Genomic DNA, 19,378 nt, shown 5'->3' with positions numbered 1-19,378 from the left:
TTTTTTTTGTATAACAGGTGCATTTATTATTAGGGGCCTAGTATTCAGAAAACTCCAAAACTCAAAGTTTTAAGTGTTTGCTTGCGGGAACCAACACCATCTTTAGTTGGCGTTGATTCCCGGAGCCCCGCTTGTTACTATGGGAAGGAGGTCTGGGGTTGTAAAAAGGGATTAGAGTGGATACCTCTACCACTTTCCTCTCATACCCTGGTGCCATGTGCATGCGTGCACTCATGCTACTTTATTTGCAAATTTAGGGATCGCAGGGACAGCTGCTTTTTGAAGCAGCTGTCCCTGCTTTTTGGAGCAGCTGTCCTTGCAATAAGTATCCACCGCCACAGCTCGTGGCTGGTTGGGTACTTAATTATAGGTGGCCACCCGGCCCCCAATGATGAACAGGCCCCTTTGTCACTTCAGGTCTTTGTCATGTAACATAAGATACAGCTCTAAATGCAAACTGCTCCTTGTGGGCGAAGCAGTCTATGCACACTACAGCCAGCCTTGTCCTGCCTGCTGCCCACTATACCGGACACGTGCTATGATTACTACAGTACATGTACAACAGCTTCTTCCCTGAAAACTTGCCTCCTCCATATTTGGATCTCTCAATGTGTTTAGAGAACTTTAACCTTTAGGAAACTATCCATTTTCCTAGTATATCTTCAGCAGTGGCGTAACCAAGGGGTGTCGAGTAGGGCGCGTGCCCTGAGCGCCGTAGGACCGGCGGCACAGGGGGGGTTTTGCCGTCGGCCACGGTACCGACCCACCCTAGTTAGGCAGCGTAGTGCCGACCGCAGTGTGTGCGGTCAGCACTACACATTTACAAAGGACCGGCGCTAGGCTTCACTGCGCCTAGCGCCGGTCCTTTGCTGCACAGCCGAGACCTTCCCTCTCCCTGAGCGCTTACCCAATAGTGCCAGGAGGTGGGCGGTCTCAGGCTTTGCAGTAACATACACTTCGCCGCCAGTGCGGCAGCGATGTGTGTGTTAACCAGCAGCCAATAAGAGTCAGACAGACTCTCATTGGCTGCTGCTGCTGCACACACATCACTGCCGCGCAGCAGCGATGTGTGTGTCAATCAGCAGCCAATGAGAGTCAGACAGACTCTCATTGACTGCTGAGCTCCCACTGAAAGAGCCAGCTCCCTTCCGGCTCCTGCAGTGGGTAATGGGAGAGACGTCATGATGTCATGAGGTCTCTCCCATAATGCAGAGCGCGCCTGCCCAGGAGGACTGACGTGCGGCACCAGGAGCAGTGGCTGGAGCCGGAGCGTAGATTTAGATAAGTGTATTTTGTTTTATTTTTTTTTACTTGTGTTGTGTGTCTGCACATCGGGGGGGGCACCATTACAGGGGCTCTACTGGGGGCACCATTACAGGGGGGACCACTACTGGGGCACCATTACAGGGGGGGGGCACTACTGGGGGCACCATTACAGGGGGGAGCACTACTGGGGGCACCATTACTGGGGGCACCATTACTGGGAGGGACCACTACTGGGGGTGGGGCACTACTGGAAACTACAACTGGGGGGACTACTATTGGGAACACTGCATCGGGAGGGGAGGGAACTACTACTGGGGGCACTATATAAGGGGCTTACTACTAGGGGACCACTACTGGGGGCACTAAATAGGGAGAAAAACTACAGGGGGCACTGTATAAGGGGCACTGGATAGGGGGGATCACTGCAGGGGGCCTGCATAAGGGGGACCACTACTGGGGGCACTGCATAAGGGGGGGGACTACTGCTGGGTGCACTATATAAGGGGCTTACTACTAGGGGCACTGCATTGGGGGACCACTAGGGGCACTAAATAGGGAGGAAAACTACAGGGGGCACTGTATAAGGGGCACTGGATAAGGGGGATCACTGCTGGGGGCCTGCATAAGGGGGACCACTACTGGGGGCATTGCATACTCTGGGTACTGTATAAGGGGAACTAATTGGGGGCTGCATAAGGGGGACCACTACTGGGGGTACTGTATAAGGGGCACTACTATGGGCCTGCATAAGAGGGACCACAACTGGGGACATTGCATACTGGGGGTACTGTATAAGGGACACTACTGGGGTTAAGGTGCATATGGAAAGGAATGTAAAGAGTGACGATAAAGGGGTGTGTAATGTTGACACGCCCCATTTTTAAGTGGCCACGCCCATTTTTTTGCCGCACATAGGGGTGGGGGGGGACTCCATTTTTACATTTGCCCTGGTCTTCAAATACCCTAGTTACACCACTGATCTTCAGTTCCATTAGTATAGACGATGTTATTACAGTAGCTGAAGACAAGTAACTCATTATTTAAACCACATAGGCTAAGCAGTGAGGAAGGGTTTATGTCATTTTCCATGGACACAATAATCAAGACAGGGCACAACTGGGGGGTTGGGGGGAAATGATAGTGAACTTAGGAGATGTGAAGATGTTGAAGACATTTACTGTAGGAAAGTTAATAGGTGGCAGCAAGCACATCACCTGGGCAGGACTAGTTATAGCTTGTCCAGTGGAGAGTGGTGTCTCCGACAGATATATTGGCCGATCAATTGATCGGCCAATTTATCTGCTGCATGTCGGCCAGTGTGTACCCGCGATATGTCGGTGATCGTCGTTGTTCACTTACATATCGCAGTGGCTGTGCTGCACAGCCGATGGACAGATATGTCTGCAGACATATCTGTCCATCGGCAGGTGTGTATCGGCGGTCCGCAGACTGCACGCACACACACAGTGGCAGCCGCGGGGAGGGGGACGGAACACGCCCCCCGCCTGCTGGGACACCCCCCCCTGACATGCCCACTGTCCACCGGGACCCGCAGCCAGACACAGATGATGGCCGTTCATTGTGTATGAACGACCATCATTTGCAGATATATCTGTATAGTGTGTACCCACCTTTAGAAGCATTATGGCATTTCTAAAATATTGCTATTAGTCCCAGAATGTTCTAGTTATGCTCCTGGTACGTTGACTCTCCTTTAAGTTACAAGCTGCTGTATTAAGTGCTATGCCGGAGTTATCTTGCCTCCTCTCATTACCCCATTGCATTTTGCTATTCAAATCCCAATATGCTCTGCATTTCCCACTTTTCTCTGCCCTCTGTTGCATTTTAATTTCCTTTGGGCCTATTTGTTAACATTACTCTACTAAGTGCACAAATAACACCAGAATAAGAAAGTAAAAGCTATTTTATTGTGCTTTATTTATTATTATCTTTGTATGATGCTGGTTTTGCGGCTGCTGGACCCCTGCATTTAACCTTTGTGATATTGCCAGTAAAGAGCCAAGGAACAGACCACTCTGTGCTGTGTTAGCCTAGAGATTAACCATGACTTCCGAAGCATAAATATTTTTTTGAGACAGTGAAATGAAATCACAACATTATTCCCTACAGTTAATGTTGCTTTATTTCTGTACCTTCAGCACTCTTTAGCAGAAATGTGTGTACTATATTTCAGTCTGTCCTAGGGGCATATTATTTATTAACTTTTATTTACTGCTCATGTTTAACTGCTGCCGTTTTTTTCATGCAAAAGTTAATATATAAGCAGTGATCTTTAGTACTTTAACTAATCTCATTCTCATGTCTTAGGGTCTATTTATAAAACCTCAATTATTGCAATTTGGTGAGTTCACAGGACATCGTTTCCATACAGTGCTTCAGTTATGTACAATATAGTTAGACGTGTAACTAAGTATAAGTATATAGAATGGATTGTAATATGGAGAAAAAGTTTACTCGTGGAAATAACACTAAATATTTTATATGGTTTGAATGAGTGTGATTAAAACTGAAATTGTGATATTGGACAATCCACTGTCCCTATGATCCAGGCACTAGAAATCTATTTACATCATAAGCTCGGTGGGAAAGAGTGCCTAAACTGAACTATTCTGTGTACAGTACTGCATATAACTGTAAGCACTTTATAAAAAAATATAAAATATATTAGGTTTGCAGGACTATAACTAGGGTTGTGGAAGTGGCACCACCACCTAGGGCACAAAGTCGAAAGGACGGCACTGTCCCTGCTCCGTGGCATTTGTATTTGGCTTGCAACGTGCCTGAAACTGGCGGCCTGGCGATTCGCCCAGAGAGCCACTCCCTACATTCATAGGAAATGTCGGGAGCTCGGCTTCCTTGTCCCAGTGGTGGCCAGGCCCCCACTTTGTGACATCACATGTGCAGGGGGCGGGGTGGTTTAGGGCACATTATCACCCTGCTACAGCTCTACAGGGTTGTAAAGACAAATAATCAAACTGGCCAAAGATTTTTAGGAGGAAAATTAAGAAATTTTTATTTCTTATGAGATTCTAACCTGTCATGTTCTGCTCTCCAAACAACAAGCAGAGTGTTAGTGTTCCATCTCTGTCCTGTAGATTCTTCTCTAACCAGAGAATTCAACAATTAGCAGGTTATGTTTCTGGAGTTAACGATATCCCATAGAATGGGTAATTAAGCAACTTTCTATTTCCACTAGTGACAGAATGGAGTGATCTGTTACAAATAGTGTGATTTCATTTTTTAGCTACTACATTAACTAGAAAACACTGCACTGCCACAATATACTCCTCTTTATCACAAACATAAAATGTGTTGTTTATTAAGGCTTGCACTGCTGCTGGTGTGTTTAAGGTTGAAGATCAATTCTAATTCAGCAAATTAAAAGGTCATGATCTAGGGGTCTATATACTAAGCTTTGTTAGGAGATAAAGTGAACGGTGATAAGGTAGCAGCCAATCAGCTCCTAACTGCCATGTTTCAAACACAGCCTGTGACATGGCAGTTAGGAGCTGATTGGCTGGTACCTTATCATCATTCACTTTATCTCCTAACAAAGCTTAGTAAATAGACCCCCTAGTCTTTTAATCATCAAGTTGATACAAAATGTTGTGAGAGCTCATCTAGAATGTAACTTTGATTTGGTATTCTTTGCATTGGTTTGCAAACTTAAATCCCTTTAACCTTTGTTTCTAACAGTATGATTATTATTTCACAGTAAGCATTTGCAAGAACAAAAAGAAGAGCCACAGCGTATGTTGATAGACAGTCATAGTTATCCAAATTACAGCCTACATCTATCACAGAGATGAATAGTCAAGTTTGACAAGAAATAAAATAACAATGTGAATAGAGCATTTACAGCAGTAAACAAGCCTTGGAACACTTGCTTCACACTGGGTCTGATTCAGAAATGGGCACTATTGCACTTTGTACGCAGCGACTGTGCGATAATATGCTTATGCCGCAGGACACGTCTTGTGTAAATTTAGAAGGCTTGTACTGAACCACATATCAGACAACAATAAGTTACATAGCTTCATTCATATAAGATCCTCTACTGTGCTCTTCTCGCATCTGTGTTTTTATTGTGGGCTTGCAGAATGGATTTAAAATTACAATAACATTTTTAAAGGACTATTATAAAATTTTCACATTGTAAAACTGGTAAAGCAAAGTTTGGAAACAGAAATGTGTGTACTGGAATCAAAGAGTAGAGCCTCGTCAGTTCCTATATACTGTTAGAAATGGATGAACATTTCTCTGGAACAAATTATCAACTGAGTTTACACCTAAAGGTCTAAGCTATGTATTTTGGGCCTGATTTAGAGTTGCACATTCACTTGAGGATGAAGGCACATCTCCGATGGTTAGGGGTCTGCGCCTGCGCAGGACCTGTTCTTTACATGTGCAGAACGGGTCCTGCAATCTCGCTCACGGACTCCCCCAGCTGCAGCATGATTGACATGCTACGGTGTTTGGGGGGCAGCGCGGGGTTGTGCCTGGTTGCCGTTCCCGTAAATAGAGGCGTATCGTCTCCATTTTCAGAGAGGATGAGGCCAGAGTCTTGCTTGTCCAGGCACCGGAAAGTTTCAGCTCTCGCAGCCTGCCAAAAAGAGTAACCATCGCGACCATCTGTCGCAATGGTCATGATGGTGATTCCAGCCTCGTCAGCGGCGCCGGATTATAGGCAGGGATACAGGGGTGGTCGTCCCGGGGCCCCCACACACTTTCCCCGGCACCCGACCATATACCCAGGGCCCAGATGAACATTTTTTATTCTTTTGACGGAGCCGACTTCCACGGCTCACGATTAAGCCCCACCACCTGCATTTGGCTCCGCCCCCTTTTCAATGATCCGTGAATAGCGATAATGTCTGCTGCTGCTGCCTCTGAAACCAGGAGAAGTAATCAGCATTGTATAAATGTGTGTATGTATACGTGTATATGTATGCATACATGTGTGTATGTGTATATTTAATTTATATATATATGCATATATATGTATCCAAAACTAGCATATGGCGGCATTCCTTTCTTGCATGGAATGCTGCTGTATGCTTGTATGTGTGTATGTGTGATATATATATATATATATATATATATATACACACACACACATGGCTGGTAGCCTGGTGCATGTGTGTGTGTGTGTGTATATAAGTTAAAATTTATATATTTATTTATTTATTATTTATTAACAGTTTCTTATATAGCACAGAAAATTCTGTCGCTCTTTACAATTTGAATCAACATTAACATTATACTGGGTTGTAAAAGACATACTGTGAGGTTCTGGTTTTGTTGTGGACCCGGGGTCATAATAAGAGCAGACACTGAAGCAGGTTTTAAAAGTACAGTAAATGTGGAGTTTTTAATGAGTGGCTTAACAGACATGAATATGGTAAAACAGAAAGTCCGGGTATAGCACTAAAGTGCACTTGGGAGCTGTAGTGAGGCAAATAGGAAAAAGTACAGTTAGTGACAGGCAATGTCAAATGTCCAGGTAGTGACTGGTTAATAGAAAATGTCCAGGTAGTGGAAGACAAGAGGAACTGTCCAGGTGGTGACTGATTAATGAGGAATGAAGACTGAGGAAGAAATATCCAGCAGAGTGTCAGTGTAGGCAAGGTGCAGGGTGAACAGCATGACTCAGGTACTCAGGCAAGGGGTATGCAGGGTAGTTCAGGGGAGGATGCAGGGTAGTTCAGGGGTTGTTGGAGCAGACAAGCAGGCAGGTAGCGTTTCACAGGTAACAGGTGATGAGCACAGGGAACTCTCTGTCAGCTATGCTGAGAAACATGTTACACTGGCAATGAAGTGAGGCTCTGAACCTCCCTAAATACCAAGTGCTGTGCTGTGACTGGCCAGAGAGATCATTTGACAAACCAGGATTGGATGAGCATATCACATGGCCAGAGTCAAGATGGCAGCACCCATGCCAAATGGAACAGAAGCGCTGCCAGGCCTCACCAGGCCAACATGACAGCATGCCCGCGCAGAACCACAAACAGCCAATGCCCCTCGCCACACATCAGCATCACCGCTTGACACCCCTCGCCACAGTGACCTCACAGGTAATACCCGTGGATCACCATGCCGAGAAACCCTGGTCATGACAGTAACCCCCCCCCCCCTTATGGGTGGCCTCAGGATACTCACCAGGTCTTCCAGGATGAGCCAAGTGGAATTTTCTGACGACTGCGGGAGCATGGATGTCTCGGCCATCGGTCCAACAGTGCTCCTCCGGGCCGTAACCCCTCCAATCTAAGAGATACTGTAGTTGTCCCCTGCAGATACGAGAATCCAGGACCTGGGAGACCTCGTACTCCCCGCCTCTCTCAGTCTGGATGCGGGGGGGAACATTAAGGACCTTGCGAAATTTGTTCAAGATTAGGGGTTTCAGGAGGGAGATGTGGAATGAGTTAGGAATTTTTAGGTAAGCGGGCAACTGAAGGTGATACACCGCAGGGTTGATGATTTCTTTGATGGAGAAGGGTCCAATGAACCGGGGAGCAAATTTCATTGCATACTCTAAGGCCGAGGTTCCGGGTTGACAACCAGACTTGGTCTCCAACTTGCATGCAAGGTACCTTCCTACGTCTCCTATCTGCCTGAAGTTTGTAGCGAGAGGACGCCTTCTCCAAATCAATACGTACTTGTGACCAATTAGATGCAAATCTTCGTACGGTATCCTCCACGGCTGGCACATCAAAGACAGACAGGCTTCAGAATTCAGGAATCCGAGGATGAAGACCGTAGATGATCAGAAATGGGGCTTGATTAGTAGAGGAATGGTAGGAGGCATTATGTGCAAATTCCACCCATGGTAGCAACTCAGACCAATTGTCTTGGGATGATGACATGAAGATCATTAGGAAGGTCTCAAGGTCTTGATTGACCCTCTCTATGGATCCATTGCTTTGAGGGTGATAGGCCGTGGAAAAGTTCAACTTTACTTGTAAAACAGAACATAGTGCTCTCCAGAATTTTGCCACAAATTGCGTACCACGATCAGAAATTATTTTGGTAGGGAGTCCATGGAGGTGGAATATGTGCTGGGCAAACAGATGAGCCAAGTCAGGAGCAGTAGGCAGTTTCTTTAGAGGTACATAATGGACCATCTTCGAAAATCGGTCTACCACAACCCAGATGGTGGTGTAACCCTGAGAGTTCGGTAAATCTGTTACAAAGTCCATGGAGAGGTGCATCCATGGACGTGATGGAATAGACAGGGGCAACAATTCACCAGCTGGGCCTTGATACGAAGACTTATGTTGAGCACATGAGGTACATGAGGAAATAAACTCCAGCACATCAGCCTTCATGGATGGCCACCAGTAACTTCTTTTTAAAAGTTCCAGAGTCTTCCGAGTACCTGAGTGACCTGCAAAGTGAGAGGAATGAGCCCAGGTGAGGAGCTGCTTCCTTAACTCCGGGGCTACAAAGGCATGATTGGCGCCTTTATGGGTCAGGGCCATAATGGGAGCCATCGGTGATGAGAATCCTTTGATAAAACATCTATAATAGTTGGCGAATCTGAGTAGTCTCTGGATGGCTTTCAAGATTTGAGGTGAGGACCAATCCAGGATCGCCTGTACTTTCTTGGGGTCCATTTCTAGGCTGGAGCCAGAAATGACATAACCGAGATTTGGCACACTGGGTACACTAAAGACACATTTCTCCAGCTTACAGTAGAGGTGCCTGGAAAATTTCATTGACAAAGCCCTGAAAGACAGCAGGGTCATTGCACAAGCCGAAAGGCATCACAAGGTATTCGAAATGTCCATCTCTAGTATTAAAAGCTGTCTTCCACTCATCACCTGAGTGAATACGAATGAGATTGTAGGCCCTGCTAAGATCTAACTTGGAGAATATGATGGACCCTTGACTCTGTCAAATAACTCTGTGATTAGTGGAAGCGGATATCGATTCTTGACCATTATATCATTCAAGCCTTAGTAGTCTATACAAGGTCTTAAGCCACCGTCCTTTTTGGCAACGAAGAAGAACCTAGCTCTGGCAGGAGAGGTGCAGGGGCGAATAAATCCTTTCTCCAAATTCTCCTGAATGTATTCAGATATAGCTTTGATCTCCGGTAAGGACAGAGGATAGGTGCGACCACGAGGCTGCAACTTGTCTGGCAATAGATCATTTGGACAATCCCACTCTCTATGAGGAGGTAAGACATTTGCTTGCTGTTCAGAGAAGACATCAGTAAACATTTGATACTGCTTAGGAATTGATGGAGATATTACTGAAGCTGTTTTCCTTACAGGTTTTATCTTGGGAAGACAGGATTTCTGACAGTCATCTCCCCATGAAAGAATTTGCATAGAACACCAGTCTATCCCAGGTTTGTGCAGGCGTAACCAGGGTAGTCCTAAAATGACGTCTTGAGATGCCTCAGGTATCACTAAGAACTTTAAAGACTCGGAATGGAGTGCTCCGATATGGACTAGTACTGGTTGAGTCTCTTTGGTGATGACTCCATTAGCCAGAGGCTGACCATCTACGGCAGTCAAGGAAATCGCACGATGGAGGGATGAACAAGAAATCTCTAGTTTGTCCACTAAGCTGGAGGTTATAAAATTTCCGGCTGCTCCAAAATCTAGTAGAGCAGTAACAAAGGCAGGTTTAGGCTTGATATCTATAGCTAAAGTTATGATGAAATCTTTATTATTTGAGGACGGACTCATTAATCCTAACTTGATGTCCCCAGTGTCAGTTAGGAATGGGCGTTTCCCGACTTGCAGGAACAGGAGGCCACCAGGTGACCCGAATCTCCACAGTATAGGCAGAGGTTTTTTAATATCCTTCTCTGATGTTCCTCTTTGGAGAGATGGGTATGGTTCACCTGCATAGGCTCTTTGTCCGTTGGAGGAGGGGCTGGATTGGTTAGGCAAGGGAAGGGTAGATGACCTTTGCCTGTCAGACCGATGCTTTTCAGCCTGACATTTTCTGAAGCATAGGTCGATCTTGTTACAGAGCGAAATTATGTCATTTAGGTTAGTAGGGAGCTCACAGGTGACCAGATCATCTTTTAGTCGGTCCGAAAGTCCATGCCAAAAGGCTGAGGTGAGGGCTTCCTCATTCCACTTGAGCTATGATGCCAAAATTTTAAACTGTATGGCATATTGGCTGACGGGACGGATTCCTTGTCTCAGAGTCATGATACCAGACGATGCTGATACAGTACTTCCAGGTTCGTCAAAAATCCTCCTGAATGATGACACAAAGCCTGCATAGTTATCCAGGGGAGGATCTGAACACTCCCAGAGTGGGGAAGCCCAATCCAATGCCGAGCCGAACAACAGGGAGATGATGTAAGCCACTTTGTTTCTTGCAGTGGGAAAATGATCAGGCTGTAGGGTGAAATGTATATTGCACTGATTCAGGAAGCCGCGACAAAGCTTAGGGTTGCCGTCGAACTTGCTTGGCATAGGGAGATGTAAGCGGGGAGATGTCCTGCTTCCTGTATTCCCAGACATAGAAGCGGGTGTAGTTGCTGGTACCCCAGAGGTGGATAAGGAGGTTTGCAGTTTATCTTGTCGTTTAGACATTTCTTGCAGAAACTGAGCCATTTGGTGCTGCATGGTTTCCAGGTTTTCCAGACAGCCAGCAATGCACAGAAATAAATCTACTCCAGACTCCTGTTCCGTGGCCGGATCCATGGGGCCAGTGCAAACTGTGAGGTTCGGGTTTTGTTGTGGACCTGGGGTGGTAATAGGAGCAGACACTGAAGCAGGTTTAAAAGTAAATGTGGAGTTTTTAATGAGTGGCTTAATAGACATGATTGTGGTAAAACAGAAAGTCCGGGTATAGCACTAAAGTGCACTTGGGAACTGTAGTGAGGCAAACAGGAAAAAGTCCAATTAGTGACAGGCAATGTCAAATGTCCAGGTAGTGACTGGTTAATAGAAAATGTCCAGGTAGTGGAAGACAAGGGGAACTGTCCAGGTGGTGACTGATTAATGAGGAATGCAGACTGAGGAAGAAATATCCAGCAGAGTGTCAGTGTAGGCAAGGTGCAGGGTGAACAGCATGACTCAGGTACTCAGGCAAGGGGAAGGTAATGAAGGATGCAGGGTAGTTCAGCGGGGTTGGAGCAGACAAGCAGGCAGGTAGCGTTTCACAGGTAACAGGTGGTGAGCACAGAGAACTCTCTCTCAGCTATGCTGAGAAACACGTTATACTGACAATGAAGTGAGGCTCTGAACCTCTCTAAATGCCAAGTGCTGTGCCGTGACTAGCCAGGGAGAGCATGTGACAAACCAGGATTGGGCAAACAAATCACATGGCTGGAGGCAAGATGGCGGCGCCCATGCCAAACAGAACGAAAGCACTGCCAGGCCTCACCAGCCCAACGTGACAGCATGCCCGCACAGAACCATGCACAGCCAATGCACCTCACCACACACCAGCACCACTGCCAAACGCCCACCGCCACAGTGACCTCACAGGTAATACCCGTTGACCACCATGCCGAGAAACCCTGGTCGTGACACATACATACATAAAAGACATACATAAGGGTAAGAGGGCACTGCTCGCAAGCTTACAATCTACAGGGAAATAGGTGTTGATACACAAGAATAGGTGCTACATATTGCAAATTGGTCCAGCCCGATTGCAGATGTTTTTGGTGGGCTGTATAATCCAATCACACTGGAAAGTTGGCCTAGGGTTAGGAGGATGTTAAATTGAAGAAAGAGAAGATGTGATAGGTGTTTCTATATAAGATGAGAGTTAGCTAGGGAGCTATAAAAGGTTATGTGGGCGGACCTGGAATCTGATAAGCTTGCCTGAAGAGGTGAGTTTTCAGAGAATGCTTGAATGTTTGGAAACTAGTGGAAAGTCTTATTGTGCATGGGAGGGCATTCCACAGGGTGGGTGCAGCCCGAAAAAAGTCCTGTAACCATGCATGGGAACAAGTAATGCGCGGGGATGAGAGACGCAGATCTTGTGCAGAGCGGAGATGTCGGGTTGGAAGATATTTTGAGATAAGTGAAGAGATGTACAGTATGTTGGTGTGGTTTGGTTAATAGCTTTATGTATGAATATAAGTATTTTAAATTGAATAAAGCAGAAGACCGGCAGCCAATGGAGGGACTGACAGAGTGGATCAGCAGACACTGAACGTTTGGTGAGAAAGATCAACCTCGCAGCTGCATTCAAAATGGATTGTAGTGGGGAGAGCCTGTTTTTGAGAAGACCAATAAGGAAACTATTGCAGTAGTCAATGCGGGAAATTATGAGTGCGTGTATTAGAGTTTTTGCAGTGTCTTGTGTAAGATATGGTCGAATTTTGGCTGTTTTTTAGATTTATGTAACAGGATTTAGATACAGATTGAATGTGGGGAACAAAAGACAGTTCAGAGTCAAGGATGACACCTAGACAGCGAGCTTGTGGGGTGGGGTTGATTGTCGAGTTGTCAACAGTAATAGAGATATCAGGTTGGTAACTGCTATTGGCCGGCGGAAATATAATTAATTCTGTTTTGGATATATTAAGTTTGAGGTGGTGAGATGACATCCAAGATGAAATGGCAGAGAGACATTCAGTGACACGGACCAGCACAGATGGTGACAATCTGGGGAGGATAGGTAAATTTGAGTATCGTCCACGTACAGATGATACTAAAAACCAAAAGAGCTGATTAGTTTGCCAAGAGAGGTGTTATATATTGAGAAAAGCAGAGGACCTAATACTGAACCTTGTGGTACGCCAACTGATAAAGGTAGCGAAGTGGAGGTAGAATCAGAAAAGCGATATATATACACATATATGTGCATATGTATATATACAGTATCTATCTATATATATATATATATACATATATATATATTTATATATATATATACATATGCACATATGTGTATATATATATATATGCATGTGTGTATGTATGTATATATATATATATATATATATATAATATATATATATAAAATATATAAACACATACAACTTTTAGTGATAGGGGTCCCCACATATTTGGACCTTAATCCAGCCCTGCTCATTGGTCGCTGTGCTGGGATCGTAAATGCAACAAGAAGGTGTCTGACACCTCCTTCTGCATTTGCATCGGAGATGTACGTATTTGCCCAGGCGCTTGTGTATGGCTCTGCAAGTCCGTCCATCTCTGAATCAGGCCCTTTATCAGTGTTGTCCTGATTATTAGATTATATATATACTGTATATATAGACCAGCACATAGCTGGCGCTTACCATACCAATATAGCAGGCCCAGGTGCACAAACAAAAACAGCATGTATAGATTCCACCGGGGGTTGCTCTCCAAGACTTAAACAGGCAATAACACAGGCTTGCTTAGCGATGTTTTGGCTTATTTACAAACCATCATCAGGCATCAAAGTAGAAAACAAACAACTCTTACTTTAAATATTGTGATAGGATCACTGGTAAAGTGGTCTGTGGCAGGTACATTTGTCCCAGATTCCTGTCTTATGTGTTCTAAACCCCCAGGAGAAAGTCTGCAGTGTAGCAGGCTTGAGTCTCGGCTTTTTGAAAAGCCGGTTTGGGACCTGGGGGTTGTGGGTGAGAGGAGAGGGAGGGCTCCACCCATGGCCACTCCAGGTTTTGGTTCTCGCAGCCTGGTAACAGGCTTGTTAGGGTTCCCACCTGAGAGTGGCCAATATAAGCCTTGTGTGTTTAGGGCTGAGTGTCTCACCTTGGAGAGCAGGCAGGGAGTTTGCTCAGAGACACTTGAAAACCTAACTGTGAGTGTTGTGCTGTGCCTTTGTTGCTGGTGAGGGCATTAGGCCCTGCCAGGTTCTGGTAGTGAGGGAACCACCTGTGAAGTTAGTGCCCCAACAGGGCTAGGATTTATGTTTATGTTTTCTTTATGTTATTTCTGACATTGTACAATAAAGACTGGCGCCGACCAGCTTGTACTCGCATCCAGACTGGTGTGCTGCTTCCCTGCTGCTGTGTGTGTGTGTAAGGAAGGAGACCTCTACCCAGGAGAGGGACCCCTAATCTGACTGTGTCACAATATGGTGGAGAATGCGGGCAACCCACATACACTGAAGTTGCAGTGAGAGGAAAATTTTCCGTTTAAAAATTAAAGGGACAGACACCCAATTGGTGAGTGTGGAAATAACACTGTGTCCTTGAAGTCCCATAGAGGAGGCGTCAGCCAGTGCTCAGAGAGGCAAGGTTCAGCTTCCAACCTACACCCCAGGACAAAATGGAGGACATTATTAAGGCCTTGCTCCAAGCTACAGCAGCTCAGCAGGAGACAAACAGAGTTCAGCAGGAATCCACCAGGGTGCAACTGTTGGCCTTGGAGACAGCCCAGAGGCAACAACAGGTCGCCGTCGAGGAAACCCGCCAGGCCTTAGCGGAAAACAGCCGGGCCTTAGCGGAAAACAGCCAGGCCATAAAAGAGGTGGTACAGCACCTGGTCGCCCAGCCCAGAGATGTTACTACTGGTCCTCCCACCACCACTCACTCCATACGAGCCAGTCACTTCCTCCAAAAGATGACTTCGAGCGATGATGTGGAGGCCTACCTCACCGCATTTGAAAGAACGGCCGAAAGGGAGAGTTGGCCCAAGGAGCAGTGGGCAAGTCTGGTGGCACCTTTTCTGTCGGGGGAGCCACAAAAGGCCTATTTCGACTTATGCCTGGCTGATGCCAAGGACTATAAAAACTAAAACAGGAGATCCTAACTCGCTTGGGAGTCACCACCTTTGTTCGTGCCCAACGGGTCCACCGCTGGGAGTTCCATATGGATAAGCCTCCACGTTCACAGATGCATGACCTCGTCCATCTGTCCTCAAAATGGCTACAGCCCGAGACGCTGACGGGACCACAGATCGTGGAAAGGGTCGTGATGAACCGGTACCTGCGATCATTACCTGTGACTCTGCGCAAGTGGGTGAGCCATGCAGACCCTAAGTCCGCGGACCAGTTGGTCGAGCTGGTGGAGAGGTACGTGGCAGCTGAGGAGCTGATGAGTATGCCCCACCGAGCCCCGATGGCGCACCAGCGAACTCCCACAGACACTGGTAAGACTGTTCCAGGGGAGAAGGGTGCTGGGCGGTGGAATGTACCTAAGACTGGGGTGTAGAACCTGGAGACAGGCCTGCCAGGCCGGGAAGGTTCTTGCCACATAAACGACTAGACATTAATATGACTCAGTGTTTCCGATGTGGTGGCTTCGGCCATATTGCCGCTAATTGTTCACTTACAACTGAACCTATGCAATGTGATACTGCTCATGTCTACTGCAGGGGGTCTTTCTTTGCACAGATAGCCTGTACGGCTGACCGGCAGGCTGAGACTGATAAGCACATGTGTGTACTCACTGTAGATGGCAACCGAGTAGAGGCACTGTTAGACTCTGGTAGCTTGGTGACACTTATATAAGCTGAGCTGGTGAACCCCTTGCGGCGTGAGGGGAAAACTGTTGGTGTGACCTGCATACATGGGGATACTCGATATTATGTTACTGCCGAGGTGAACATCAAGACACCATGTGGTTCGGCTATAGTTTCTGTGGGTTTGGTGCATGGTCTGATGTACGTTGCAATATTGGGGAGAGACTTTGCTCACTTCTGGAAGTTGTGGGAAAGCCGTTTTGTTCCAGAGGTGAACAACCCCGATCCATTTGAGAAGGTTGTCGATGTAGTGGAGGAGGGAGTTTCTTCTGAGTCAGAGTTATTCCATTTTTCTACTATGATTGGCGAACTATAGAATGGGGAGCGTGACGGTGGCCGCCAACTGATGTACCTCCCATTGAGGTGGGAAGTGTTGTTGGGCAAGGTGATCGTCTGCCTGATTTAGAGGTCAGTAGAGAGGTCTTTGCTGTGGAGCAGTTGAATGACCCTACTTTGGTAAAAGCCAGGGAGAATGTAAAAGTAGTTGATGGTAAACCTGTAGACCCTGATAGTCCTTTGTCCTATCCCCACATGGCAATGTGGCAGGATTTGTTATATCAGGTGACTAAGAAGGGGGAAGATGTTGTGGAACAACTAATAGTTCCTAAAGCCTACAGAAGAACAGTGTTGGATCTGGCCCATGGTCATATAACGGCAGGCCATCTAGGGGTAGAGAAAACCACTGAGCGAATAATGCAGAGGTTTTTCTGGCCCGGGCTTCATAAAGAGGTATCTGACTTTTGCGCATCCTGCCCTGAGTGTCAGTATCATGCTCCCAGGCCACATTTTAAGGGTCCACTAGTTCCATTGCCTATTATAGAGGTGCCGTTTGAAAGAATAGCGATGGATTTGGTTGAACCCTTAATGAAGTCTGCCAGGGGACACCAGTATATTCTGGTCATAATGGATTACGCTACCAGGTACCCGGAAGCGATCCCGTTGCGCAATACGTCAACCAAGACCATTGCCAGAGAGCTAGTTCAAGTCTTTAGCAGGCTGGGTATACCTAAGGAGATACTAACTGACCAGGGTACACCGTTTATGTCAAAAGTCATGAAAGAGTTATGCCGCCTGTTCAAAATCGAACAGTTAAGAACTTCAGTTTATCACCCCCAAACCGATGGGCTGGTCGAGAGGTTTAACAAGATGTTAAAACACATGCTTAGGAAAGTGGTCGACAAGGATGGTAGGGATTGGGATTACTTATTGCCGTATTTATTGTTGGCCATAAGAGAAGTTCCCCAGTCCTCCAACGGGTTTTCACCCTTCGACTTGTTGTATTGGAGACACCCAAGGGGGTTACTAGACATTGCCAAAGAGACATGGGAGGGGCAGTCTAGTCCTTACAAAATGGTGATTGAGTATGTTTCTCAAATGCAGGAGAGAATTGCTGCGGTAGTGCCGATAGTGAGAGAGCACCTGGAACAGATGCAACAGGCACAGCAGAGGGTATACAACCGCAATGCTCAGTTACGCAGCTTTGCTCCTGGGGACAGAGTGTTAGTATTGGTTCCCACTGTGGAAAATAAACTTTTGGCTAAATGGCAAGGGCCCTTTGAAATCTTAGAAAGAGTGGGGCAGGTCAATTACAAAGTTTACCAGCCGGGGAAAAGAAAGCCGGAATAGATATACCATATAAATCTGTTAAAGCCCTGGAAAGATAGAACGGTACTGTCGGCCGTCCGAGCCCCTCCAGTAAATCCAGGGCCCTTAGTTCCCGAAGTGACAGTGGCAAAAACCCTGTCGGCAATTCAACAACAAGAGGTCAAGGAGTTTCTGATCAGAAATAGGGTGCTGTTCTCTGACATACCTGGGAAAACCTCGGTCATTAAACATGACATCATCACTGACCCAGGGGTTAAAGTTAATCTAAAGCCCTATAGGTTACCAGAAGCACAAAGAGAATCGGTGTCGAAAGAAATTAAAAATATGCTAGAGTTAGGGGTTATTGAAGAATCACATAGTGAATGGTCAAGTCCCATTGTGTTGATTCCAAAGCCCAACGGGAGTGTGCGTTTCTGCAATGACTTCTGAAAGTTGAACAGTGTTTCAAAATTCGATGCCTACCCGATGCCAAGAGTGGATGAACTGATTGAGAGACTAGGGACGGCAAGGTATTTAACCACTCTTGACCTAACCAAAGGGTATTGGCAAGTACCGTTAACCGAGAGCGCCAAACAAAAGACAGCTTTTTCAGCACCAGAGGGCTTGTTTCAGTACAAGATGTTGCCCTTCGGGCTACATGGGGCACCTGCTACCTTCCAAAGAATGATGGACAGGATTCTAAGGCCCCATAGACGGTATGCGGCTGCTTATCTGGATGACGTGGTCATTCATAGTCCTGATTGGCAGTCTCACTTACCCAGGGTACAAGCAGTGTTGGACTCCATCTATAAGGCAGGTTTGACAGCCAACCCAAAAAAGTGTTGTCTAGGCATGGAGGAAGTAAAATATCTGGGATACACCATTGGCAGAGGCCTGATAAAGCCTCAGCTCAATAAAGTTGATGCCATACAAAACTGGCCACGGCCTCTGAATAAGAAGTAGGTGAGAGCCTTCTTGGGAATTAAGGGGTACTACAGGAGGTTTATACCCAACTTTGCCACCATGGCAGTCCCACTGACTGACCTGACCAAAGGCAAACAAAAAGTCATGGTAGAATGGAGTCCTGAGGCAGAGAAAGCTTTTCAGGAGTTGAAAGTAGCATTGTGTTCCCAACCAGTGCTGATGACTCCTAATTTTGAAAGGGAATTCATAGTACAAACCGATGCATCAGAAGTAGGTATAGGAGCGGTCCTGTCCCAGAACAAGGAGGGTGAGGAACACCCTATTTTCTATCTTAGCAGAAAGTTGAATGTACATGAGAGAAACTATGCCACAGTGGAGAAGGAGGCGTTGGCCATAAAATGGGCGTTAGAGGCTCTCAGGTACTACTTGGTTGGAAGAAAGTTCAAATTGATCACTGACCATGCCCCTTTGAAGTGGATGTCCGAAAATAAGGACAGTAATGCAAGAATTACGAGATGGTTCTTGGCGTTACAAACTTTTAAATTTGCAGTGGAACACAGGCCAGGAAGCCAGCTGGCCAATGCAGACGCGTTGTCACGCGTTCATTGTTTGGGGGCTTCAGTTGTTCCGGCCCACAGGTCGAAACAAAGGGGGGGGATATGTGATAGGATCACTGGTAAAGTGGTCTGTGGCAGGTACATTTGTCCCAGATTCCTGTCTTATGTGTTCTAAACCCCCAGGAGAAAGTCTGCAGTGTAGCAGGCTTGAGTCTCGGCTTTTTGAAAAGCCGGTTTGGGACCTGGGGGTTGTGGGTGAGAGGAGAGGGAGGGCTCCACCCATGGCCACTCCAGGTTTTGGTTCTCGCAGCCTGGTAACAGGCTTGTTAGGGTTCCCACCTGAGAGTGGCCAATATAAGCCTTGTGTGTTTAGGGCTGAGTGTCTCACCTTGGAGAGCAGGCAGGGAGTTTGCTCAGAGACACTTGAAAACCTAACTGTGAGTGTTGTGCTGTGCCTTTGTTGCTGGTGAGGGCATTAGGCCCTGCCAGGTTCTGGTAGTGAGGGAACCACCTGTGAAGTTAGTGCCCCGACAGGGCTAGGATTTATGTTTATGTTTTCTTTATGTTATTTCTGACATTGTACAATAAAGACTGGCGCCAACCAGCTTGTACTCGCATCCA

Source organism: Taudactylus pleione, unplaced genomic scaffold (assembly GCF_031769625.1).
Source record: "Taudactylus pleione unplaced genomic scaffold, aTauple2 ptg000017l, whole genome shotgun sequence".
In the NCBI taxonomy this organism is placed as follows: Eukaryota; Metazoa; Chordata; class Amphibia; order Anura; family Myobatrachidae; genus Taudactylus; species Taudactylus pleione.
Note: the sequence above shows the minus strand (reverse complement) of the source record.